The sequence below is a fragment of the Ciconia boyciana genome, chromosome 7 (genome assembly GCF_034638445.1).
Source record: "Ciconia boyciana chromosome 7, ASM3463844v1, whole genome shotgun sequence".
NCBI classification, from domain to species: domain Eukaryota; kingdom Metazoa; phylum Chordata; class Aves; order Ciconiiformes; family Ciconiidae; genus Ciconia; species Ciconia boyciana.
The window spans coordinates 30098468-30123908 of record NC_132940.1 but is presented as its reverse complement, the minus strand read 5'-3'; the positions used below and the strand labels follow the sequence as shown (position 1 = coordinate 30123908).

General features: G+C 53.2%; 1 protein-coding gene and 1 long non-coding RNA gene across 5 annotated transcripts in view; both read left to right on the top strand.

Moving 5' to 3' along the window:
* Nucleotides 1-25441, top strand: part of PBX1 (PBX homeobox 1) — a 135444-nt gene that overhangs the window by 8663 nt on the left and 101340 nt on the right. The gene's annotated exons all lie outside the window — the stretch shown is intronic.
* LOC140655011 (uncharacterized) lies at nucleotides 1673-3038 on the top strand. Its single transcript, XR_012043600.1, has 3 exons — nucleotides 1673-1758; nucleotides 2572-2599; nucleotides 2936-3038. It is a non-coding gene; the product is annotated as an uncharacterized lncRNA (long non-coding RNA).

Genomic DNA, 25441 nt, shown 5'->3' with positions numbered 1-25441 from the left:
GGATGCTGGCAAGCCCAAGGCCCCTTAGATGAAGTTTTTTTGCAGGGCAGGATGGGGCAGCTTGCTTTCCTTCACCCCCCCAGCCCTTCTCTAGGGTTTCAAACCCTGCCCTCCTTATCCTGCATTTCCACGAGGTTTCCCAAGGTGGAGGGGAGAGTTAAACACCCCGATTTGAATTTAAATGCAATTCTTGCACCTAAGGCTTCATTCTGCTTCTGCAAAAGCTCATAATGAAAGTGCTTGCGCTGCAGCCCCGGAGGATTGGGGTCCCCCCACTCTGTTCTCAGCAGGTCTGGCCCTTGCCCGGCTGCTCTCCCTCCTGCCCTTCAAAGGGGAGGAAGCCTTTGCTCTGATATTTGTTATTATTTTTTCTTTCTCCCTCCGGTTGAAAGGCTTTGAAGGCAAAAGTGATGCTTCTCTCTCCCAGCCGGGCAGGCTCCCCATAGGGGCAGGGTCTGCGGGGTCTGTAGGGGCAGAGTCTGCCAGGTCTCTGGGGGGGAAGCAAAACATTTTGGGGGAGCAGGGCCTCCAGCCAGCCAGCACTGCCCAAGGAAACCTCTTTGCAGCTCACAATTAAATTGCTTCCAGAAACCTGATGTCTTCAAGGAAAGGAAGGAAGGGAACGTGCAAGGGGCTGGAAGATAGGGGTGGTTTGGGAGGGAAGGCAGCATTGGGGAGACCTTGGCTTGGTGGAGGGCTGTACTACTGCCAGAGGAGCGGCCACCTCTGGGGACTGGCTGGGAGGGGATGGAAACCAGTCACCCTGATGGGAAGGGAGCCATGTCCCAGTAGGTCTTGGTGGCTGGAAGGGGCAGGGTTCTTCAGGGTGGGACCTGTGTCACTGCAGCGAGTCCTTTTCCTGGGCTTTCCTCTTCTAGTGTGGTGTTGTCCATCAGGGATCTGCCAGGGATGGATAGCTTTGGAGGAGCATGCTTGCAGGGAGATTTTTCTTTTTCCTTTTTAATTTTATATTTTCTTCTTCTCCCATGGTAGCATGTGGCTGGAGCTCTTCGAACGGAGCAAGCTTAATTAGTTTAATCAAAACTGGCCTCCTGCAATCCTCCAGGGGAGGAGGTGGGAAGCATGGGGCTGCCAGCAGGCTCTTCCTCCCACCTCCTCCCCCTCGACCCTGCCGGCAAAGCAGAGAAACCAGGCCTGGCCCCGGCACAGCGTTACCGCTCCTGAGGGACTCGCCACAATTTGGGCAGTACAGGGGCAAACGTGTTTGGTTTTGTTTCAAGGCTTGTTTTTTGTGGGTGCCTGATGTTGAGTAAACTTTGCTGTGATTGCAGCAGACCAGGAGGATGTTCTTGGAGGGTCTGCTGGGTCCCATCACTCCCTGCCCTATCTATTTGCTCCTGGGGGATGGATGAGCTCGTCCTGCTGCCCCAGATCCCATGTTCCTAAGTCTCCCAGCCTTTGCTTGGAGAGCCTCCAGCCTCCCCTGGTAGCAGGTTTTGGGTAGTGGTGGCCATTGGGTGCGTGTGTCTGGGTGCCGTGAAGGTGCTGTGCTGGCAGCGCACTCTCAGGGTGCTGCCTGCTGACAGCTCCGTGCAAGGCACAGAGGAGAAGGAATCTTCGTGTTCAATTAATGCATGCTGGAAAAATATCTATATTAACCAGATGCATGCATAAATAATGGCTAACCAGAGCATCCTCTTATGTGAACGTTAGGTGTCTTCCCCGCTGCCATGGGTCTCGCTCCAGTCCATCTCCCTTCACCTCTGCATGGTCTTGGCAGCAGTCAAAGTGTTATGGGTGAGTCCAGGAAAAGAGATCTTGTTATTGGGCCTTGTAGCTCCAAACAAGAAACTTGGAAGATCTTTCAGGCCTAAATTTCTCTAGGGAAAAATGCTTCAAGTTCCTTTATTTGAGACCTGCAGAGGGATTTCCCCCTCGGAGCACTGAATGTCTGTGAGCAGAGCTTTTCTAAACGATCTCAAATGCTAGATTTATTCCTGTTAGCAGGCTTGTGCGCTGGCCCTGGGTTTGAGGGCAGTGGCTGTAAACAAAATGCAGAGAAACTCTGAGACAATTTCATCATGGCTTTTTTTTTTCCCCGTCACAAGGAAATTACTGCATGCAGCAATTCTTTAGGGGAGTAGGGTGGTGGTTTAAATGTAAATGGTTTTGTTTGCAGTGAGCTACACTAGACTGTGCTGCTGTTGGTGCTTCTGCTGAATCAGAGCTGGGGATTTTGGCAGGGAGAAGGGAGGAATATGGGATTTTTCCTCTGCCTTTAGTTCGGCACCTCATTCCCCAGTTCCTCCTTTAATCCGGGAGCTGCTGCCTTCTCTGCTAGTGAAGCTCTGCAAAGGGTTTTGTGATCTCTTGGAAATCTGCTGTGAAGCATTTTACTACTATTTTTTCTTCCTTCCTGTGCTTGGAGTTGGGGTGCTTTGGGAGGCAGGAGAGCCTGTCCTGTTTGCTCTGTGCACTAGAGGGGTGGTTTGCAGCTGATGCAAAATACCAGGTACTCAGTGGGAGCAGGGGGTGAGTTTGCGTCTGAAGATGTGTTATTTTCTTTTTCACACCTTTTTGATTTTTTTAAATTTTTTTTTATTCCTGCAGTGCATTCCCCTGGCAGTTTTCCTATACAGTGAGTTTCACCCTCCTGGTAACACGTGCTGGGCTTTGCTTTGTTTTGGGAGTTGCTGTGGGGGAGGTGGACTGCTCAGCCTTGGCTCCACGGACCCCAGAGCAGGATGCCCCTGCCAGGCTCCACGCTTTTGGGCTGAATCTTTGGGCTTTTGGGTGCTGGGCAGGGAGTAGTGATGCTCCCTTGTGCTGCAGGGTTGTGTGCTGTACAGCGCCTAGCACAGGGGGACTCGGTGCTGGGTTGGGGTTTGGAAGAAGGTAATGTGATTTACAGCAATGGATCTGGTTAATAATCTCCAGCAGCTTCTGTATACTCAAGGGCTGCTTGTATTCCCAGCCAGGTGTTTGCAGACCGGATCAATATGGCCCTATTTGCATGGGGCTGTCCATAATCTAATAAGCCAACCTCAATCTGCATCCTTTGCTTTCCCCAAACATCCACCCAGAGATGATCACGGTCCGGTCGGACTGACAAGTGTTCCCTGTGGTGGGAGAAGCTGTTTGTGAACAGTGCCTGGCCCTGGACTGCCAGCCTGGGGTCACACGTGGCACCCCGATGCTGCCAGTGGGTACCGGGTGCCAAGGCTATACCCTCCACCAGAGCCTGGGCTGTGTGGGCACCTCTGCTTTTTGGGTGTGCCGGACGTTTGTAGGTGCTGCATGGTGCTTTGCAGACCGTCACTTCCCCAGCGTGCTCCAGAGGCATCGACATCAGGGGTTTTCCATGAAATCCTTCCTCTCTCCATGTCGCCTTTGGGGAGCATCTGCTGGGAATCCTGTTTGAAACCAAAAATGATGGTTTTGCGGGCTGGGCGATCAGCAGCTTCTGCTGAAAACTGTCTTGGAGGTGTCGTGTCCCCCGGCGACTTAAATAATACAAGGTGGTGGGTGGTATAGGGATAAATTACAGAAAGCCGTGGCCTGAGGAGGCTGTGGGCTGAATACATTAAAGTGTGGTGTTGTCAGGCCGGCGGCAGGGCTGGGGAGAGACTTCGGTGATGCTTTCTCCTGGTGCTGGGGGATTGGTTGGGCTGGAATTACTGGTTTGCAACTGTGTCAATTAAAAAAAAAGAAGTAAAAGCACTGAAGAATTAAATCTCTTGGCCTTGTGTTTGTGAGCCCTGCCCCTGTGTGTATATATATATATTTTTTATTTTAAGCTGGAACAGAAAGCTGCCTTTACCGGCTCCTTTTCCTGGTGGTGCAGGCGAGGCGGCAGGGGAGCCGGCAGCCCGATGGAGGGGACAGCTGCTGGGGGAAGCCGCCTTGCCAGGCTGCCGTGCCTGCCGAGGAGCGGTGCGCTGTCGCTGCTTCTCGGCATTTTGGGGAGGTCGCCAGTGTGGATAATAGGAATCCCCTCTGACACCTTGAGTAAGCAGCACGTTGTCACCGTCCTCTCCCTACACGGCCTTTTATTTATAGGAGAAGCCTTACCCAAAATATCCTTTTTGCTTGGCCTAAGCTGAAGTGCTGTTTCCCACTCCCTTTTTTTTTTTTTGGTAAATATACTGATAAATTGAAAACCCTTGGAACAGCCAGTGCTGCGAGGAGCTGCACTAATCTAAAATGATAACTTTGCCATTTTACTTCGGCCTTGGTGAAAAATGAGCGGAGCTGCCTTCACAAGTGGGATCAACCTGTCTAAATGCTGGTGGCTGGATTTTTGTTTCTCGCCCGAGTGCAAGCCCAGATACTCAGTTCATCATTTCCACATCCCATTTTCAGTTTCACAGGCAGTGTTTTGTAACGCCACGTTTGGCCCAGCCTGGCTAGTCTGCCTGTCCTTGTTATCAGAAGAGGAAAATCAAGTTTCTCTCCTGGTTGGATAACACTTTCAAATTCCAGAGTGATGTTGATTAGCAAAATTAGTGGTGGCAGGTTAACCAGCAAAAATACCCTTCCAGTTGTGAAGTGTTTGTTGCTGGTCGCTGCTCCTTTCCCAACTCCAGCAGTCCCGATCCCGGACACATCTCTGCGGCATGGGGATTTTTCTCTCTTAATTCAGGGTGACTGTTTCCTTTGACATTTGATATTTACAAGGCTGGAGCCAAAATGAAAGCGAATCTGCCCTTAACTCTCTGAAATGTGCCTTTCTAATTTCAACATTAATGTTTCAAAACCCAAGTCCCTGGTGGGTGTACGTTTGCTTGTTTACACACAGCTTTTTTTTTTCCTGCTGCAGTGATTCTCTGGTGAAACATTAAGAATGATACAATATCTGGAGCCTCTGGATGAATCGGTCTCCAGCTTTAAGCTTTGAATTTGGCTTTTAAGTCTCTGATGTTAAAAGGTTGTGAGTGTTTTAACTTAGTCTTTTTTGTTTGGGAGGGGGATGTTTATATGCAAAATTATTATTGCAATCATATTAATGCAATAATATGATTATTGCAAATCTCTAGACAAAAGGCACAATTCGCGGGCTAAAAGAAATGAGTTGGAAGGAGTTGCAGCTGTTGGTCCTGACTTCATGGCACAGGACACAGCCTCCCCGGTATGTTTTGTGTGAAGCTTGTGCTTTCCAGAAGGGTGTTTGGTCTTGTGTAGGAAAGTTGCAGGCAGTAGGACACATTCCACCACCCTGGTGGAGGTCGTGTTTTGAAGGGTTTATGACCCTTGCTTTGCAAGGAGCCACCTATTTATTTTTGATCTGAATTTGTCAAGCTTCTGGCTGCTGCGTTGTGCTGTGCACGTGCCTGCTGAGAGCGAGGAGCCTGCTGCAGCCCCGCTCCTGGTGCAGTTGCGTGTCTGGGGGGAGCAGGTGGCAGGAATGATGTTTTCGGCAAATGTATTATTCCCCCGGAAAATCCTGTCTGTTAGATCTGGTCAGCATATGTGAAGTGTCGATCGGTATCGGTGGTGGGAAGGGGAGTTGCAATATACTTTGCTAATGGAGAAAAACCCAAGGAGCAATTCCCTGATTTACGCTTTCAGTAATGTGAAATGAAGCCGTCTGAAGCGCTTTGCTCAGCAAGCTCTTAGCAGACCACTTCTTCCTCCCTACTTCATGCAGAATTTTTCAAAGAGACTGTTTCTCAGCTCTGTCACTGGGTGGGCAGAGGTGGCTAGGGGAGCACGGAGCCCCTTAAATGCATCCGGAGGCCCAAAGCATTATGCATGGGAACACGGAGCAAGCAGCGCCCGCCGTAGCTCGCTCTGAAGCCCCGGTGCAATTCTGTCCCCAAGCGGCTGAAAAGGTCATTTGGCTCAATAACAAATGTTTAATTTTTTTTTTCTTCACTCCCTCAAATAGTCAAGTTAGCATCCTTCCTCTGCTACGGGAGCTTCTGGAGGGGGTGTCCTGAGAAGGATTATCAGTAAGAGTGCCTGGGCCTGGGCTACTCCTCTCCCGAAGGTCCCCGGCTGCTATTTGCACATCCTGGGGTCTGACCGTGGCTGGCATTTCCCCTGCTGGGTGGAATTTACTTTCTGCCTGGCAAGGGCATTGGGTAACATTTGCGCACCTGGGCTGCTTAAGCTGTGGAGGGGCTGGGGGGATGCAGCAGAGAAGGTCAGGGGTCTCTGCTTTCCTTTACGGGCAGGAGGGAGTGGGGAGAGCGGCTGATGGGCATTGTGTCCTCTACCTAGGCAGCAAGCAGGAGGGGGAAAACGACGTTATGTAGCGTGATGGTCCCTGTGCAATCGTCTGGGCCCTGCTCTGATGTTGGGTGGATGCAGGGTTGGCCCTGGCTGTGGAGAGCTCAGACCCTGCTCAGTTTCCTCTTGTGGTAGATGGATCGGTTGGGCAGCCAGGTCTGGGCAGCAGGTGCTTGGTTGGTTTTTATTGTGGCAAAGGGTGTTGTATTTCCATTTGGATAGGTTTGCAGTGCGTGCCTGGGAGGCGCGCGGCCTGGGGTGGGATTTCTCCTTAGAAATGGCTCTTCTGCATCCAGGTCTAGAAAGCCGTGGGGTCCTCACCCGCGGGCTCTTGGGGGTAGGACAACATGTGCAGCAGCAGGATGGCATGGCTGAAGGTTTGGGGAGACTATCCCAAGGGCAAACGGGGATTGTTTACCATGAAAAACCCACAAGCAATATAGAAGGAGATAAAACACAGCGAGGGGTGGTGGTAGGGGAAGTCCCCAGTCTTTCCATGCTCCTGAGGCAGGTGGCAAAGTCCACGCAGGTGGAAAGACAGATTTTTATTTCCTTTTTTCTGCTGTGTTTAGTTAGGCTTTGGAAATGTCCTTCGGCAAAGGCAGTGTGCCTGGCTGGCTAGGTGCTTGGGGGGCTAATAGCCAGGGGCCAGGGCAGAAGGCAAGTGCTGGAAGGGCTGTGATGGCATGGTGCTTCCAGCCCCAGCGCCCGGTCGGGAGCTGCAGGCACGCCAGTCCCGTGTGCCAAGGCACGCGGCCGCAGGCAAGGGCAGCGGATGGACCTGCTTCATGGTACGTAGGCTGCAGTTGAAAGGAGCTGCGCAATTAGGAGAGGTCCCTGCAGTTTGTGTTTGAAAGGAGCTCCATTAGTATAATTTTTTAAGCTCCTGTTTCATCAGCAGACGGCCTTCTGATTAAGAAGGAAACAGCTTGCATGGGCCCTGCAAGTTGCTGGGGTATGCGGTGGGTCTCTGATCCCTTTCACTTTTTTTTATTGCTTTTGTTTTGCCCTTTGGGGATGCCGGGTCTGCTGCCCCAGAGGCAGCCGGGCTCCCGTCAGCACCCTTGGGTGGTTATGCTCTCCTCCCTCACGCAGCTCTTTCAAGGATCTCCTCGGCCTCTTGGCCATCGCATGCAGTCAGCAGCCTTCCTCTTGCCACATCTCCTCTCTCTACGCAGGCACTGGTGCTGGGTCTGACCCTGGCCAGTGATTGCCCTCGCTGGCTCCTGGGGAAGCCCAGCCCTGCAGCTCTCCAGAGGGCTCTCCTGGGCTCGGTGGGGAGCGTGGAGGAGACCTAAATGAAGAACAAATGAGAACCATATAGAGACAAATGGGAATCAGATTTAGGAAGCAGACGAGACAACCCTTTGGAAGGGGCAGGGGGGCTGTTTGCTTTAATCAGTCTCCTTGGGTTTCAGGCAATAATAAAGCAGATTTGTTTTCTTTTACCTTCTCTTCCCCCAGCCCCCTCTTTTTCCCTTTGTTCCTCTTACTTGCTGTTTGCAAAATAGCCCTGGATCCAGCAGCACCAGCATCTCCTGCCTGAGCTCTCACCTTCTGCAAATGGGATTACTGGCCAATCCAGCCGACATCTTGTTCAGTTTTTTCCTTTCTCTTTCTGTCTGGTTCTCCCTGTCGGGAGCTTGTCGCCTCAATCCAGGCTGCCTTGGCTGGGCTGCTGGGGATGGGTCCCTCCCACCCCCAGAGGAGCTTTTCGGACTTTCTGGAGCGCGTGGTAGAGCAAACTCCTCCAAACGGGCTGAGGCTTTCTCTGCACAGTCTGTTTGTCCTGGCACGCTCCACTGTCTAATTTAGAGGCAGTCCCCAGGGACTGGCCGTGCTTGGAGGAGATCAAAGTTTCTCTGCTGAAGGTCTTGGGCAGTGCCTCCAAGATGCTTGAGTTACCTCCTAACATGCACTCCTCCGGGACACGGTGGTGGCTGCAAGGGAGGACCCTGCCTTCCTGGCCTCCATGGATGGGTTGTTTCCCTGCAGAAAAGTACTTCCTTCCCCTTACTCTTTCTTTTTCCCCTGGTCATTGTCTTGGCGTGCAGCAGGTGGATCTTGGGAGGGCTAGGGCCATACGTAGCTGTGGGTCAATGAAGCCAAATCTTTGATCCCTTCCACTTCCAAGAATCCTGGTGGTGAGTAATCATCTTCCCATGCAGAGAGGCCAGACTGGAGCTGGGATTAGCGGTTCCCATGACCAACTCTGCAGCTCTCCATCTCCTGCAGTGGGCACCATGCAAGGAATGAAGTTTCTCCCACCTTGAAGAAGGGGAATGTGTGCCCTGCCTGCTGCCATCTCGCCAGTGCCTTCTGTGGCTGGGCTGCTCTGCCACGCATGGCTGTTGTGGTCATGTCCCAGCAGAGCTTTCTTATACAGAGTTGTTTTTCTATTTGCTGGTGGCTAGTAGAGAGACAAGAGATCTGAAGTAACCTCCAGCATGTTCTAGTGGATTGCTTTCAGGTGCTCTCTTGGGTTTTGTAACCCATTTAATCTCTGTCTTAAGTAGGATTCCCTGCCCTGGAGAGTAAGTTCACCAGCATTGCTGGGAAGGCTTGGTGGTGAACAGCCTTCAGTATGACCGTTGGATTTCCAACTGCTCATGCCTTAGGCAGAGACTTTCAAGGTGGCAGAGCCAGAACTGTGTTCCCAGCCAGGCTCTGGGTCCCCTCTATGTTCAGTGGGTGATGCTGGTGCAACGTGGTGGGGTGGTTTGTGCAGGGCACCCTTCACCTCCAGTGCTCACCAGGTCTCTTGTGAATCCTGCAGAATTGCCTGTATAATTGCAATAATTTTCCTGTGTGGCTTGGCACATCTTGTGTGTAGGCTTTGCTGATAATCCTCGATGGAGGCTGTGTCTGATCCCAGTGCGAGCATCTTAGCTGTTTCGCAAGAGGCACTCGGGAGAAAGTTTTTGGTGGCTTTGCTGCCCAGGAGAGGCTGATATAATTAATGTTTGCAAGACCACCACAAGGCTTTCCAGTTGCAAACTGGTTTGGTTTTGCTTTGAAAAGCAGAGCGAAGCAAAGGAGCTGAGCGTGCCCTGCAGTGGCTTTTCCAGGTCCCAAAGGTCAGCACAAGGGAAATTGCCTCTGTTGCAGTGTAGGGTGAGCCTCCTCCCTTGTTCAGCACAGCAGAAATCGTGGTTCTAAACCTTCAACCCCGGTATGTAACCACGCTGTGGGCAGTTGTCTCCCCCAGCTGGTGCAGGTGGGTGCTGGGGGGGCCAGGGGAGTGCACGGGTGCTTCGGCACCCTGGATGCACCCCAAAGCTCCCCAATCCTGTGCTGTATTTCATCTTCCTGTGCTTCCAGAGAAGTGTGTGCGTAAGATACTTCTTGTTGCTGCCAGCAAGCTTCCATTTAACCGTGCCACGGTGGGGCTTTTTTTAAAATTTTATTTTATTAGGAAATTCCCATTTGGTTGCTTTAAAAAGCAAGCCCTTGTGGCTGGCCCCTGGCCCACCGTTAACAGATTTGTTTGAGAAAAGGCTGCGTTGGCATCCTGCTTTATTGAACATGCCTCCTGGGAAGGCGGTTTGAATATCCTTCTGTCTCCTCCGAGCAGGGAGCTCTCAGGACTGCCTGCCGCCATGGGGATGGGGAATGCTCTCCTCTCCCTTTCCCTCCCACCCCTTCCCCTTGTTCAAGCCTCCCTTTTCTTTTTTTTCAATTTTTTTTTTTGGAGGAGAGAGAGCGCTATGCACGGTGCATCCCACTCCGTGTGGCTTTTTTCTTTCCCCATGGAGTTCATCCAAAGTTCGTATCCAGACGATGAACAAAGTAGCTCAGACCTTTTCCTGACTCCTCACCCTTTGTCCTCATCACTTAGTGACAGACAGGAATCAAATGCCACAGACAGGCTGACGGGACAGGGCTGTGTGAAAGTCCTTGGAGGAGGAGGAGGAGTGGAGCAGTGCTGGGTAGATGGGGGACTCATGTTTAAACTCTTCTCCCCCTCCCTGGCTAAAGAGCAGAGCTGCTTTTACTTTGAAAAGCAGAGGGGAGGTGCAGCATTATTTTTGGGGTTTTTTTTTGGCAGAAACCGGATAAATTTTTAGCAACAATAGATACAGGGAAGAAGGACCGGATGGAGTTAGCCTCAGTGTTTAGCACTGGGTGTGCCTCCCGTTGGGGGCAGGGGAAGGAAGGGGCTATGGGCTGTTGTGGATCAGAGGGATGGAGGCTGCTCGTCTGCCTGCATTGCCTCTCTTCTGGAACAGGAGGCTTTGCCGTAGGGAAGAGGGGGTGCACGGTCCCGGTCCTCATCTGTTTATAAGGGCTGCATTGTCCTGGCTTGGTCTTCCATCTCACCAAGAAAGGTGGCTTGGTCTGGTCTTGGCTTGCTCTTCCGTCTCACGCGGCTTCAGGGCTCTCCTCTGGGCGGTGGGTGATAGCCCACCGAGGGTGCAGGGGAGTGGGGTTTGATGTTGGAGCCCTCCCTGTGCCGGCAGGCAGTATGTGCAGGCTGATTTAGCTGGGCAGCTGCCGGGGTTGGGCTTCTCACTACTATCAAAAGCTGGGAAGGGACTGTTTCCCAAGCTGGCGTTCGGGGTGCTCAGGAGCAATTCAGCCTGTTCAGCCTGTCAGGAAGGGAAAGGAGCAATTTAGCCTGTTTGTTCGTTAGCACTTGTCGAACTCATTCAGCTGTCAGAATTGGGATGACTCCTGATGGTATTTATCCATCTTCTAGATGTCCTCCTCACCATTCACCTTCTTTCCTTTTTTTAATGAAAAATAACAACTAGAATGTCTGGAAGTCCCAGATGAGGAAAGGATGGCAGCACCTCATGGCAGAGATTTTGTGGGGGCTTTTATGGAAGCTGGATTGGCTGTAGCACCAAGTTTGGCAGAAGTTGGAGAGTAAGGATCTCATGAGCCTCCAGGCAGAAGAGATCTCCACGAAATGTATGGTGACCCTTTGCTTGGGCCTGTTCCTCAAGAGGTGCTGTGATCCTGCAGAGATGTGCTGGGCCAGGGCTCTGCTTCAGTCCTGGATCTTCTTGTGACTGAATACCTCACGTCTGTCTCAGGAAAGCAGGGACATTCCCCTTGGTTTCCTAAGGGGATCCTCCTGGTGCAGACAAGTGGCTGCAGCCTCCCATAACATGTTATCTGTTAAAGTCTGTGGAGCGAGCTCCAGGGATGTGGTGTGAGGCAGGGCTGGGGGCTTTGCATGCTTAGGGCCACCCTGTTGGCAGGGCGATGTGGATATCCCTTGTGTAGACAAACTCCATGCCTGGCTTTCAAGGCATGGGTATGTGATCAGGCAGGGAGGGGAAATGCTGCTGTCAGAAAAGGACTTGCAAAGGAGCATTTACATTTGGTCCTTAAATCTTGGGAAGTGCCCTGGAAGCTGTAGGTGAGAGGAGGATCTCTTGGGTTTGGTCTGCACATGGAGAGAGACTGCTCATGACTTAAACAAGCAAGAGCTATGTTGTCTCCTCTGTTGGCAGGGGAGAAACCAACTTGCTCAGTGAGTCCCAGGACTGAGCAGGGAGCTGCAGCGACCAGCTCATGCCAAGGCATGGCAGGCTGAGTCTCTATCCCCAGCCGTGGCTGCAGCATCCCACATGGCTCTGTCCACTCTCATCAAGCCTGCTGCTGGGGCTGCTTGCAGGGGTCATCTCGGAGGTGGCAGGAAGAGGCTGGGGAGGTCCAGGTTTTGCCCTCTTTTGTTTGCTGATTTTGCAGAGCTTGCTGATCTGGGCCCTGGCCAGCTCTTTTGACTCACAGGAATCATCTCATGAGTCTCCTACACCCTCCATTACCTGATCCGAGCGCTTCCTGGCATGTCAGCTCTCACTGCCATGCCTTCGCAGAGCAGCAGCCGTGAAGGGAGCTGTGCATTTGTGCAGCATGTGTCCGCCACTGGCTGCTGCAGTGTGTGGTGCTGGAAGGGACCGGAGCCTGGGTCTCCCCTGTCACCCTTTGCAATGCATGCTCCCTTTGCTAGTGACCATTTTTCCTGACCCTGCAGACTGTCTCTGAATTGATTGCGAGGCAAAGTAAAGATCTCCTTGGTTGTTAAGAGGAGCAAGCTTGATGGCTTTGTTTTTTCCCTGTCCCTTGTGCTGTGTTGCTGGGAGCAGCAGCACTGGGTGCTGTAGGAGGTAGTTTGGGGAGTCCACTCGCCTCTCCCCTGGTTGCTGTAGGGCTGCTGTGTTTCTGTTCATAAATGCAACAAGTTGGATCTGGAGGAGGATTGTGGCGATCCACAGGCTCCTTCCAGCACTCCCTATCTCTGGTAAATGCAGTGGGTCAGCAGGAGGTGACCAGAGTCAAGTAAAAACTCCGTGTACTGATGCTGCAAACTCTGAGGTCCCTGTTGAGGAAAGGGGGGTGTGACACATGCTTGGAAATCCCCCCCATTGCAAGCTGGGAAGTCTCCTGGAGTTCCTGACTTGCCCGTCATGCCATGAGTTTTTTGCATGCGGCTTTACCTCCTCACCCCTGCAGGGAAGCAGCCGGGGCATGTTCGCATCCCAGCCTTGTACCCCTGCGAGGTGCTTGGTTTGGCAAAGGGCTGCTGTTGCATCAGGCTGAGCTGCACCCAACAAGAGTGGGGGGGAAGGTCCCTGTGCTTGCGGCAGGAACATCACCTGGAAATAGTTCAATATTGTGGCTCCTGAGCGGGCTTGGGGAGGTCTGTGTTTTTGTGGCTTGTTTCCATGTGCCACACATGAATTTCTCTCCTGTGGGTCCTGGTGACTTGCAAGATTTGGGTTTTTTGGTGGCTTTCTGGCCTTTGGCTGCCAAGCTGTGTGTGATGTTGTGCAAGTGGTTTGCATGTTGTATTAAGTTTGCAGGTACCTCGTGGAGAGCTTAAGAGGACAGGAAAGTCCTGGTCTGATACAATCAGGGACTCACATCCCCAGTGAATATGGAGCAAACCTCTCCTCTGAACTGGGTGCCCATGGACAGCCTGGCTTGGTATGGTGGCAGGGAGGCCTTTTTGGGCTCTGCTGAGCGGTGTCGGGGTTGCTCCTTGTTGTGTGACAGGGAGCTGTTGAAGTGCCTCACCTGGGTGGTCCCCCACCTGGGTGCCCCCAGGTGCCTGAGGAGCGGGAGCAGCCTTGTGCAGGACTGGGTGCTGGACAAGCAGTGCTCTCCCCTCTTGCAGAAGGGTAAAGCGAGCAGCGGGGCCCGCTCCTCTGGAACAGCGATGGTTGAGGTTTGGGTCTCCCCTAGCCTGAGCCACCCACGTGCGGGGCCTCGGTGCAGCCTGCTGCTAAAAGGGGAAGGTGATGTCCTGAAAATGCCCTCCCAGATGTCTTGGGCACTGATGTTTTACCACCTTTTCAGCAGAGCTGGAGTCCCACGGCTGGTAAAAGTTAGCTACTTGTTTGTGGTTGCAAGTTCCCCCCTTGGCAGGAGTCTGTGTGCATGGGTCCTCCCCATCAGATGGGATTTGGGGTGCGAGGGGGTTTGCAGTCTTCCTTGATAACGTTCCCTATCGTATGTCCCAGCCTTGCCGAGCACAACGGTGTCCCGCAAGATGCGTGATCCATGCCGAGCTGGCTCCGGAGCCGAGCTCTCCTGCTGTCTCCCCCTACCCCTGCTTGCCTCTGCCGCGGCAGGACCTTTGTCAGCCGTCCAGAAACCCGCAGCGCCGCAGCCAGCCTCCCTGAAGTGCCAGTGATGCGGCGTTCGGTCCCGGCCCCCTCCCCGCCTCTGCCCCAGCATTTATCAGCAACCTCCCTTCCCTCCCAGCTGCCAAATTCTTTCTCCGTGCCGTCATCCTCCGGCCAGAAGCCGCCCTGTCCCCGCTCTCCCTCCCTCCAAAACCAGCCCAGAACTGCTGGGCAAACATTTTGCCTGTTGTTATTACAGTATTCCCATCTGCATACTTAGTCATAAACCCCTTTTAATTCCAGCCTTTTTCTGGGGCGGGGTTAAGAGTTCAAACCCATCATTTTTCTTTTGGGGCTGGAGGCTTACAAAAGCAGCCCGCGGCGAGATTGTTCAGGAGGACGGGGCTGAGAGCGAGTTTAGGGGGAGGGAAGGGGGCGGTGGGGAGGGGGGTTGCACAGAGGGGTGCTGGCTGTGCAGCCCCCCCTCCCCGGGGAAGGCTTTGGTTGAGGTTTGTGTGGGGCTGGCTGTGGTAGGGGGGTGCTCTCTGCCAGCCCCCTTCTTGTGGCTCGCTGGGAAGCCGGAGATGGATGCGGCTGGCCCCTTCATGGGGAGGCGTCAAGTTGTGCTGCTGCTGGTCTTTCCTCGTTTGCTGGAGTCTTTGGATAATGGAGCGCCGAAAGCTGGAGAGGAGCGTTCCCAAACGTGCGGGGAGGGGAGCAGCCCTGGCTCTGTGTGAGAAGGCCCCTCCCGGAGAGCCCGCCAGGCACAATGCGATGCTGCTGATGCTTTAGCAATGCACAAGATGCTGCGGGGGTCCCTTCGCCCAGCTCACCATGTCCTTACTTTAAAAGGCTGTCCACTCCTCGCTTGGGGTGGTGAGGATCCTGCTTCAGGAGCACCGGCGGTCCCTGCGCTCACCTCCCACGCTGTGCAGGCATCCCTAGGGCTGGATGAGCCCAAGATATCTCTGCATTTCTCACAAAAAATATTGGGGTCTGTTGCTTGTGAGCCTACCTGGACTTAGTAGGTAGCTGTAGTCGCTCTTCCCTCCTCCCCTTTGGAGTCTGACTGCTTTTAATTCCCTCTGTGGCAATGGTTCCTGGATGCTCAATGCCACCCCATCGTGAGGTCTTCCTGCCCTCCATCTGCTTTTCTGGGACCTGGGTGGCGCAGGCAAGGCAGCGGGGGGGCAGAGGGTTTATAAGGGCAATGTTTAATTCCTGCGCAAGGTTTGGTGCCTGCATCTTGCCCGTGCTGCCGCTGCAGAGCCCCTGGACTGGACACTGACTTGGGTCCAGTGGGAGATGCGCCCTCCGCCTTCTCGCCCGTTGCGGATGCCATGCCGCATCCCTGTGAGATGGGGTACGGACCAGTTGTTGTTTGTGAGCTTGAGAGGCATTGGCATCTTCATGTCTGTAGGCAAGATGAGGTCGGTTTTTTTCCCCCTCCAAATTAAAAGGTCTTGAGGAGGAAAAGAAATAGTAATAATGTGTATTTGGGTTGACAGAAACGTTGTACAAATTTGTGCAGCTCAATTTCCCACATGTTTCAGTAAAGAAGGCTCTCTTGCTTTGCTTTTGGGAAGCATAAACAAGATGGAAACATCTCATATTTACATTTTTGAAATTAATACTTTGCCTTTTTTATTAGAAGTATTTCTCTGAAATTTGACTTCAGTTTTATATTACAGATATCTGAGAGACAAATCCAGCTCTTGAATGATGCTATTAAAAAAAAAGAAAAATATCATGAAAGAGCAGGTATTTGGGCAATTCTGTTTGAAAGTTACTCAAAGGCAGGAATGCCAAAGCGAAGTTTGCAGGAACAACCTCCACTTCTCTCTCTGTATATCCCACCATTTGATCTGTGGTTGCATGATCACACAGTGTTACCTGTTTAGACTGCGTGATGGCTTATCATATGTAGTTTTTTCCCCGTGATTTTCTTACATGCATGGACTGAGGGTTTCATGTCACTATAGATATTGAACAGCCACAGGAAAATAATCTAAACAACATGCTCAATGTTTTTAGCAGATCAGGTAGAAGTTTTCTTAAAAGCTTGCCCCAGTGTAGGTGGGCACCATGATCTTGCAGGCGGGTGGAGCTGCGGGGCTATCCCAGGCAGGGTGAGTGGTCTGAATTTAAATCTAAATTGCCTTTTCTGTGTGATCCCCTGAATTGCCTTAAGAGCTGGACTTCTGGGTGGAGAGATTTTTATATTTTTTTTCTACGTGCATGCTGGCTGGTTATTAAGCTGCTGTAGGGGGAAGGGAGCTTGCCACACGAGAAATCTGGGTTTAGTCCCCAGTAAACTCAGAGGCATTCATCCTTCTGGCCTGAACTTGATGTGATAAAGAGCCTGCATGTATTACACTTGCTCTTTGCTGTTTGCAAATGCAAGGGTGGAAGGGGAAAGGCCCTGCTGTGAGCAAAAGCGGCTTGTGAGCCTTTCCGTGCGCCTCTGCTGCGGGGAGCAGGAGGGGGAGCAGGTGGAATTGGAGGGCTGCGACGGCTTTTTCCAGCTGCGAGCATGCCCGGGATTGAGCACTCGGATCATGGAGCTCTGCCTACCTGCCCTCTGCGTGCTCGGCAAGCCGTGGCTTGCAAGGCATGGCGGGTCCTGCGTGCGGCTGTGTTGCTTGCTGCAGCCTCCCCCTCCTGCTTTGGAGGGGAGCTGGGTGGGTCGGGGCCAGCCACCCTCTTCGATTGCTTTTCTCAAGGGGTGCTGCTTAGCTTTGCAAAGCTGGGTGCTGCTCTTTCCCCTCTGCTGCATGGAGTTTTGGAAAGGAGTTTTCCTCTCTTGTGATCAGAGGCAGTGGGTGCTTTGCTGAGCTGCGCTGGCTGCTCGGAGATGCCCGAGGAGAGGCTTTGCAGGGTGCGCACGGTGCTCATTAGACCTGTTTAGCAGGAAGCTTATGTCTCGAAAAAGGACTGGCTGGCCTGCCTGGTGTGGGGCAGGAGAGCAGGCTCAGCCCTTGCGCGGGAGCCAAAAGAGGTGTAGGTTTGGTTTCTGGGCACGATGTGTTGTTGAGTGATGCTGGTCAGGTTACTCTGCTTCCTTGCTGGCCTGCCTGCGCGGTGGGTGCATCTGCGTATCTTATGGCTCTTTGATCGATTAAAGCAGCTTGGGTTATTGCAGGGAAGGGAGCCTGCCTGTTGTCCTCTGCCTGCGGCCTTCTGTTGTGCAGCAAGGGTCTGACTGGCTGACGCGAGTGCCAGACCTTTACTGGCAGGGACTGGGTGGAATATCGGGCAGGAGAGGAGCACTGGTAGAGTTAGTTTTGAGTTTTCTTCTGGGCAACAAAGACTGCTGATCTTGGAGGCGTTTGAAACCTTTCCCCACTTTTGCATCTCCATCCTCAAGGTAGATGCATCCTCAGGATTTGGGAATTTGCAGGCATTGCTCACCCAGGGTGCCAGGGCTGTGCATTGCAACACCATCTCCTACCTCCCGCACAGAGCTGCCTCCAGCAGGAGGAGAGCTGGTGCGTGGAAAGGCACTGGGCTTATGTGACCTATGTCTGAAGATTTCATTAAATCAGGATGAATTTTGTGCTGTTTGTGTGTGCGGTTTCCTATTACTCTGCAAACAGGGGCCTTGCTTGCCCCAGGAGTTGGAAACGTGGAATATGCATGCTCCTCCTCTTCCTGTCTCGCTCTTTTTTTTTCTCTTTTTTTTGTGTTGAAAACGAGAGGGCTTGTGCGATTTCTCCCTCCCTATGCTCACCTGTGCCTTTTGCCTTTCTGCTGCCTGATGCCTTAATTACAGCTGATGAAATGGCATGCCAGTAAATCTTGGGAGGGGTCGCCCCTGTCACATGCCAGCCCTGGGATGGGGGACATGCCGTCCCCACTCCGTCCCGACCATGAGCACATTTCCATTGCTGCTCCTTTAAGCTCTCTCCCTCTTTTCTTAACGTGCTGCTTGTGTAATTGTTGGCTGTTTGTCCGCTAATGATTATAAATTAGCAGCCGAGTGTATAAAAAGTTAATGAAGTTCTGTCGGTGGAACCATTACGCCTTCCCAGGCTGGCACGTACAGGTCGGCCGAGCCGGTAAGAAAAGCCAGACACCGAGTCCGGCCTTTCAGGGGATCAGGTTTCAGCTCGCTCTTTCCTGCTGTTTTTTTTTTTTCTTGCTGGATGGAGCCAAAGTTGAGCGCTGGGAATGCCAAAAGGTGGCAGGTGATATTTTCTCTGCTATGGAGTGAAAAATAACCAAAATTCTTGCATGCCCCCATTGTCACTTATTTCCAGCCCTCTCATTCCACTGTACCAAGGGCACATCCCCTACTTGTCCCCCTTCCTGGCTATTTCAAGCCTGGGGTCTGAGGACTACCTGGACCCTTCGGTTCTGCTCCATAGCAGCTTTTCTTCTGCACTTGGGCTTCTTGAGTGGAAACCGAATATCTTGGACACCTTCAGCTTCTGCTGCTTTGCCTTGAGCATCCGACCATGACATGGCAAGAACAGCTTCTACCGCAAGCACTCAGTGCTCATGGGCAAGGTGTAGGAAGGGTGTTGGAGGGCACAGCATGATCCTACAGGTATAAATCTTACTGCTATAAACCTCCAAACCTTCCACCCCCCTTTTTTTTTAATTGCTCACAACTTGGCAGGACTTTAACTGTGTGCCCTGGAGTTTCTCCGGATGGAGGTAGGTTTGGTGTAGGGCTTGCTAAAACGAGCTGAGTGGCTCAGGAAAAAAAAGCAATGGAGAAAAAAGAAGGCGTCCTCCTCGCTGCATGTGTGAGCGAGATTTTGGAAGTGCTTCTCTGGCTCTGGCACCCCTCCTCTCTGGAAGAGTTGTGGAAACTTGGCAGTGGGGCTGTCTTGTGTCATCCTCATGAAAATTCAATCGAATTGGGAGCAGATACCCGTCTGCTCGGCAGGTCTCTGGGGAGCCCACGCGGTGTTTTTGGCAGCCAAGCCCTGGAGAGCGGCTGCCGGCCCCGGGGCGCTGCAGGCTGGGCGTCCCCTCTGGCCCTTCCTCAGCAGAGACTTTTCCTGGGCAGCAGCTGCCACGGAGTGGGAACGAGGGGGAAACGCGGCTTGTATGGAGCTCTTGGGAGACAGGACAAGGTTTTGCAGGATCGGAGAGACCATGGGACCCAGTTTGCGATGACCCATGGCCTGGCTGTGCCATGCGGTGCTTAAGCAGCTCAGAGAGGGTGCCATCTTTTCCACTAGACCCAGCTTTTTCCCAGATGGGATTATCTGTGCTCTTGTGGCGCTTTTCCTGAGTTTAAGAGTGTGAACACTAGTCTCCTGGCCTTCTTCCAGGCTGAACGATTGCTTGCAGCATCCCTTATTTCCCCCCCCCTGCTGCTAGGTTGTGCTCAGCAGGGCTCCTTCCTGGGGCTGGTGGGCTCCCTCTCTGCAAGAGTAGCCCCCTCCTTCTCTGAGGAAGGTGTTTGCAAGGGTGCTGGCAGGATGGCAGGAGGAACATGAGCCTTGCTGGACTGCTGGGACATGTTTTGGGGTGGGCTGGAGCTGCAAGCCAAGCTGCCTGGCTTGGCCTGGGGCAAAAGCTGGGTGTTCTCCTCCCTCTCCCCTTGACCCACGTGTGGCCTGGTGCTGTGATGCCCATGGCAGCGGCAGCTACTTTTCTCCTCTGCCGTGGGTTTGCTCGGTGATTGGGGTGCTGCCAGCAAGCACAGTTTAAGCAAGGCACGCTTTGCTGGGGTGCATGCCCCTGTTCTCCCGTCTGGATAGCTGGCGCGAGGAGGGAGGCAGGCTGCTTGAAGTCAGTGGGAGCCTTCCCTTTGATTTGGCCGAGGCTTGGATTGGCCCCTGGATTTTAGGAAGGGCTTGGCGAACCTCTGCGTCCAGCTGCCGGCATGGGGATTAACGCCAGGAGGCGTGGGTGAAAGCTGGAGCTGTTGAGTGGTGTGGCAGGGGCCTGGTGGCCTTGGGCACGTGGTGGGGATTACGGTCAGACGTCCTCCCTGCCGCCTGCAGCCCCGGTGCTGGCCATGCCTTTGGGGCTGGGATGGGGGGTTTTGGGGTCTGCGCATCTCTCCCAAAGCAGAGGAACCCCCCCTGCCGTGGGTGGAGGAGGAGGGGTCCCGCAGACCTCCAGTTTTGCATGCGAACCGCTCGCAGGTGACCCTGCAGAGGAGACGACAGCCGGGAGCCTCTGCTCGCTGCTGGGGACCTGCCCTGCGTGAGCAGTGAGGCAGCGAGGAGGGGAGGCCAGGGAGGGCCCCCAGCCCCTGCTCCTGAGACCGATGCCTGCCTCTACTCTGCCCGGGGCTGGTTTTCGGGGGCGCAGGCATTCCAGGAATTTGTAAGGAATTAGGGGGCGGGCGGGGAAGAGCGGGAAGACTCTTGCAACAGGAACCATCTGGCCTCCTCCGTCTCTTCGTGCGGCAGGGTCTGGGATAAAGGAACTGATCGAAAACAGACATTGTTTGAGACAATAAAACTGTATTACACGTTAATGAGAAAATACATTTGAGAGCTGAGGGCCTGGGGCAAGCTGGGTGTTCTCCTCCCTCTCCCCTCTACCCACGCATAGCCTGGTGCTGTACTGCCCGCGGGCAGCAGCAGCCACTTTTCCTTCTGCTGTGGGTTTGCTCAGTGAGCCCTGGTGCTGCTGGTGAGCACAGTTTAAGCAAGGCATGCTTTGCTGGGGTGCGTGCCCCTGTTTCCCCTGTCTTGCAGTGGAGGAAAGCATGATCCCAGCAGGGAGGCAGAAGGCACCCTGCAACCCTGCCCTGCACTGTGCATGGTCCAGGGGGGCTCGCTCCATTTGCACGCCCTTCATTCCCGCTTGCACACTCAGCCTGGGAGCCTGTGGGGGCCTCAGGCTCGTGCAGCTCCTCTCTCCAAGTACATAAAGCAGGTTAGGGCCTGTTCCCTGGCTGCGGGGTGAGTGGCACAGCCTGCCTCCCATCCGCCTGGCACAACGCTCCCTGAGCGGCCACAGGAGAGCCCCGCAGCCTGTGCCCAGCCCTGTCAAACTTGTAGCCTCGGGGACCCTAACGCGGTGCATTGCTGATGCTGGTTATCAGATCCTCTGGGCCCTGATTTCCTTCCCTCTCCTCATCGGCTTGTGCCTGTCCTCACGGAATGGGCAGACGCTCTCTGCCTCGGCTGCGGCAGGGTGTGTGGGCTCACTTGGGTGGCCAGGCTTGGCAGAGTCCCGGCCGGCTCCCTTCCTCGCTGTTTGGGTCCTGGCTTTCCCCTATTTCTCCTTCCTGGAGCTGGGTGTGGGTGTCTGCATCCTCTGCTCCGGATCCCCTCCCGCGAGGGAGTCGGATGCCCTTGGGAAGAAAGCCAGGGTGGATCCTCACCTGGAGGATGCTTTTTGAACCCATGGGTTGACTCATCCAGGCTTGAAGTTAGGCTTTAGTGATCCTATGGCTGGGCTTTCAGGCTTCCTGGCACCCTGTTTTTTCCATGGGGCTGACCTTTGCTGAGGGGTCTGGGGGAGAAGGGAGCTCTCGATCAGTTCCTGGCAATGGCAGAAGTTTTTAAGTAAGGGAGAGGCAGGGGTTTCGAAGGTGGGGATGGGGAGGAAAGGGCTGTGCAGGGAGCGCGCCTGGAGTCTGTACCTCCCAGCCTAACATTTTCAGAGATCTTTCTTCACCTCAGGCAGGAGCGGGGAGCTGACAGTCCACGACAAAGGCCCCTTTTCTTCTCTGGGCTGGTGTTTTCATAGTGTTGGGTTACATCCCCCTCACTTTGGGGGTGGGTGGGAAGGGGGCATTGATAGAACCTGACACAGCCTACATGATGTAATGTTATTTTTTTGGTACCGAAACGAGGCAATTTTTCACTCGAGGTCAGCAGAATTTATGTTGAGCCCTGCTGGAGGGAGGGAGCCTGGGCTGGGGGTACAGGATGGGGTCTCCAACCCAACCCTGTGCACCCCAGGACCCCTCCAGCCCTGCCACAAGCCCCACTGCCTGCACAGAGGTAACAAGCACATCACCCCCAGACCTTTCCCTGCTCCCCCTACCCCTCGCCTTGTGCTCAAACTGAAATATTTTAATTAAAACGGATTCTGTTGGGAGTGTGGAGCCAGGGAAGCCTGCTGCAGACCCTGCTTTCAGTGCTCAGGCCCTTGACATCTGTTTCCTATTGAAAGCTCTTTGGAAAGGAGAGCTGGCCCCTCCTCCCATCCCCAGTTTTAGTCCCTTTGGAGACCAACGTGCAGCCTGGCTTTCCAGGGGTTTGTTCTCCCCCCAGCCTAGCTAAAGTTTTGCTCAAATAAAAATAAACAAAGTTGATTGCAGGCAGTAGGGAGGCTCATGTCTCGCTGCATGTGTGAGGCTTTATTGACGTGATCACCCCCAGCGTGGCCAGGGATTGAGGATGGGGTTTCCACACTCGCCCAGCAAGGATGGCAAAAAATCAGTAGGCTTGCTGCTGGGGGAACTGCAAAAGTAGGGTTTGGTGGTGGTGATGTGCATGGGAAAAGCTGTTTGTGTCCTATAAAGAAAAGCGCTGCCTGTTCCTCCGACTGGGAGCAAGTGATGCCACCGGTGTGAGCCCTTCTGCTTGTTGGTGTTTTGACTGCCCTGAGTCACAGTTTACATCTTAGCCATTAGCATCTGCTCTGCTGTCGTGCTCTTTCCAGCCGAGATGGTCCAAGGCATGGGGAGCTCCGGGTTGCCTTGGGCAGCTGCAGTGTGGGTGGGAGGATGTTTGGAAAAACCATCACAGGTGGACAGGGTGGTTAGTTGTGGCCCTCATTGGGATGAGGTCTCCTGTTCCACAGGAGCATCACTATGGTCTTCTAGTAATGCATCAGTGAGTTAAAATTGTTGGTATTTTGGGAGAGGCGGCTCCCACAGAGAAATGTGGCTGTGTGAGTTGCGGGAAAGCTGGGGCATGTAGAGGAGGGAGTGCTGAGCCTGCATGGGGAGGGGACATGATGTGGTATCAGCGACTGTTTGGTTTGGCCCATGCATGGCATGGAAAAGCCAGAGCATGGACCACCTTGTGCCGGACTGGCCCGGGAAGGCTGAGGCACGTTGGTATGGCTGTGGAAGGCAGTGTTTTACTCAACATCTCTGTCGGTGCAGTGGAAAAGCCTTAGTGGGTTATCTTCATTCTCATGCTGCACGAGTCCACCAGATCTCATCAGGCTGTTGATGGGTCTGTAACCCCACCTGGCTGGTTGCACGATAGGTGTGCTGGGTCAAGGCAGTCTGTGGTGGTAAGCATTCTCCAGGGGATCAGAAGTGAAACAGCTCAAGGATTTGAACAGAGTTGTTGCTGTTGAGGCTGTTTGCTTTAGTTAGTTAAATCTGGCTGGTTTGCAGTCTGGATTCTCTTCCTCTTCTCTCTGACCCCCCTTCAGTCTCCCAAGCAAATACACCCTGGATTTGGGCCCATGAGAGCTGTCAAGGCCCTGTCTGGAGGAGTTGAACCCCTCGTGAGATAGTGCTGTGTCCCCAGCCTGGCTGGGGTGGTGGGTGGTGGAGTTCAGCAGAGGGACGGGAGGTGGGTGGGTTGGAGAAGGGAGGTCAGAGGACCATGTTTCTGGGAAGGTCGCTGTGCTGCCGGCGTTTACCATGGAAAGCTGGAGGTTGCAGCCATGTCCAGATGTGGAGAGGTCAACCCAGTGCCCTCCTGCACAGGGAGGGGAGAGGAGAGGTTCCTCTCTGGCCATTTTAATAGAGCGCTGCCGCCATTTGGGAGCGTGGGAGGGAGTGGGAAGAAGATGGAGCATGGGGGGGGGTAAAAATGGTTGAAAAACTACAGGGGAAAAATATAAACCTGTGGCCTGTGAGAGCTGATTCTCACCGCATTAAAGGGTTTAAAAGAAGGTTGTTTCTCTTCCCTTTCCTGGAACTTTTTCCTGACCCCTTTCAAATCGAAAAGCTTTATCAAGTGTTAGTGGCTTTTCTTTTTTGTGATTGTTGCTTTTGGCTTGAAAGGCAGGAAGCAAACAAAAGCGGTATGTGCTGCGCTGACTGCTGTAACTCCCTCTCCCCAAAACAGCGGATACTTTCCAGTGTCCATATTTCAATGCAGTGTTATGGTTGGGGCGGCAGGGAAGGGAGGCTGCTCGGGTGTGAACGAAGACATCTGCTTGCCTAGGGAGACCTCCTGGTCCTGCTCTGGGGTGTTGCTGACCTCCTTGCAAAATGCCTGGGTGAGGGTGGTACCTAGTTGTGTGGTGACTTGATTTGGCTAAAATGATCATGTGATGAGCAGGTCTTAATTTCCTGGACCCCCTCCATCTCCTGGCTCAGGTTAGGTACCTGTATCACCATCCTGATGGCAAAAGGTGAGGCACAGACACCCTGTGACTTTCCCAGAGCATTGGCCAGAAAGGGGTGGCAGGAAATTAAGCCCCTTCCCCAGGATTCCTGTTCTGTAGGCTACCAACTGATCCCGCACTCTCCTGCCCTGTATTTTATCTTCCTGGTGATAGTTTCCTGGCTGCGATGCTCCTCTGGTATCGGGACCAGCTGCTGTGCGAAGGCGCATGCATGTGTGGGACACAAAGGTTGTGTGTATGAATGAGTAAAAACTCAGAGTCTTAACACCGTGTTTATCTCATGGAAGAGGAATTTTTTGATGAAGAGTCGCAAAATCATCCATCTTCCCCCTGTTGTTTTGGCAGTGGTGTCGCCCACGAGGATGCGTCCTACCCCTTTCTTAGGGGCGTGTGGGGAGGTGTCTCTTCAGATGCATATGTAAAAAGCCCCTGGGCTGCCTTCGCTGAGCTTGTTTTATGTCTTTGTTCTACGAAAAAGTTGTGTGTTGCTTCGTGTTTCCAAGCTGTTGCTGTGGTGGTGGTGGTGTTTGCTCTCAGCAGCTGAAGAAAAGCTCTTGGTTATTTCCTCCCCCCCACCTTTGCATTAACATCTGGACAAAGATAAATGCATACGTGCATTGTCTTCACTTGCTTCGACATCCTCGCAGCCTTAATGAAAAGATCATTTCTAACGTGGAGGAGCAGTGGCCCGGATTACAGTGGGGTTTGCTCCCTACCTCTCTCCAGACAGCAAGTGGCGTGTTGGGAACAAACTCTGCAAACTTGGCGCAGGCAGCGTAAGTGAAAGCTAATTGGAAGCAGCCCTGACTTGTACTCTGCTGGAGCTATTTACAATATCTTTCATGCAGTGACTTATTGAGTTATTCGCTCAAAGGAAAAAAAAAAAGTCCTTGCTTATTTATAGCAACGGTGGTAACCACTGATACATGAGCTGGCTTGGACATGGAAGCATATGTCCTGGTCAAACCTTTGGCTATTAACTCACATCCTTCACCCCCCAGCCCTGGATGCATTGAAGCACATATGCAAATATTGCTGTCTGGGGGTCGCATTTGGGTACCGGAGACCTTTCAGGCCTTTCTCTTACACTCCTGACCAAGGTCCCGTGTCATTGCACCATCCTGGGCTGCTGTCTCTAACACCCTTGATCTCCTGCTGTGTAATGCCTGGTGGGTGGTGGTTTTTCATTGTTGGTTTAACTGGGGTGGTTGCTGAGTGTGGATTAGTCTGAGCTGGCTGGGTGAGGGTGGTGCCTGGCATTGCATCGGACCTGTTTTATCTTGGGGCTGGGGAGGGAGAGCACTCAGTGTTGGCTTCAGAGGAGGGAGGAATGTCCGTGTGTCTTGCACGGGATTTTGGGTGCAGGGCGTCTTTGTGTGGCGCATGGCTGGGCTAAGTAGGTGTGAGGAGTGTCCTAGGGTCAACCA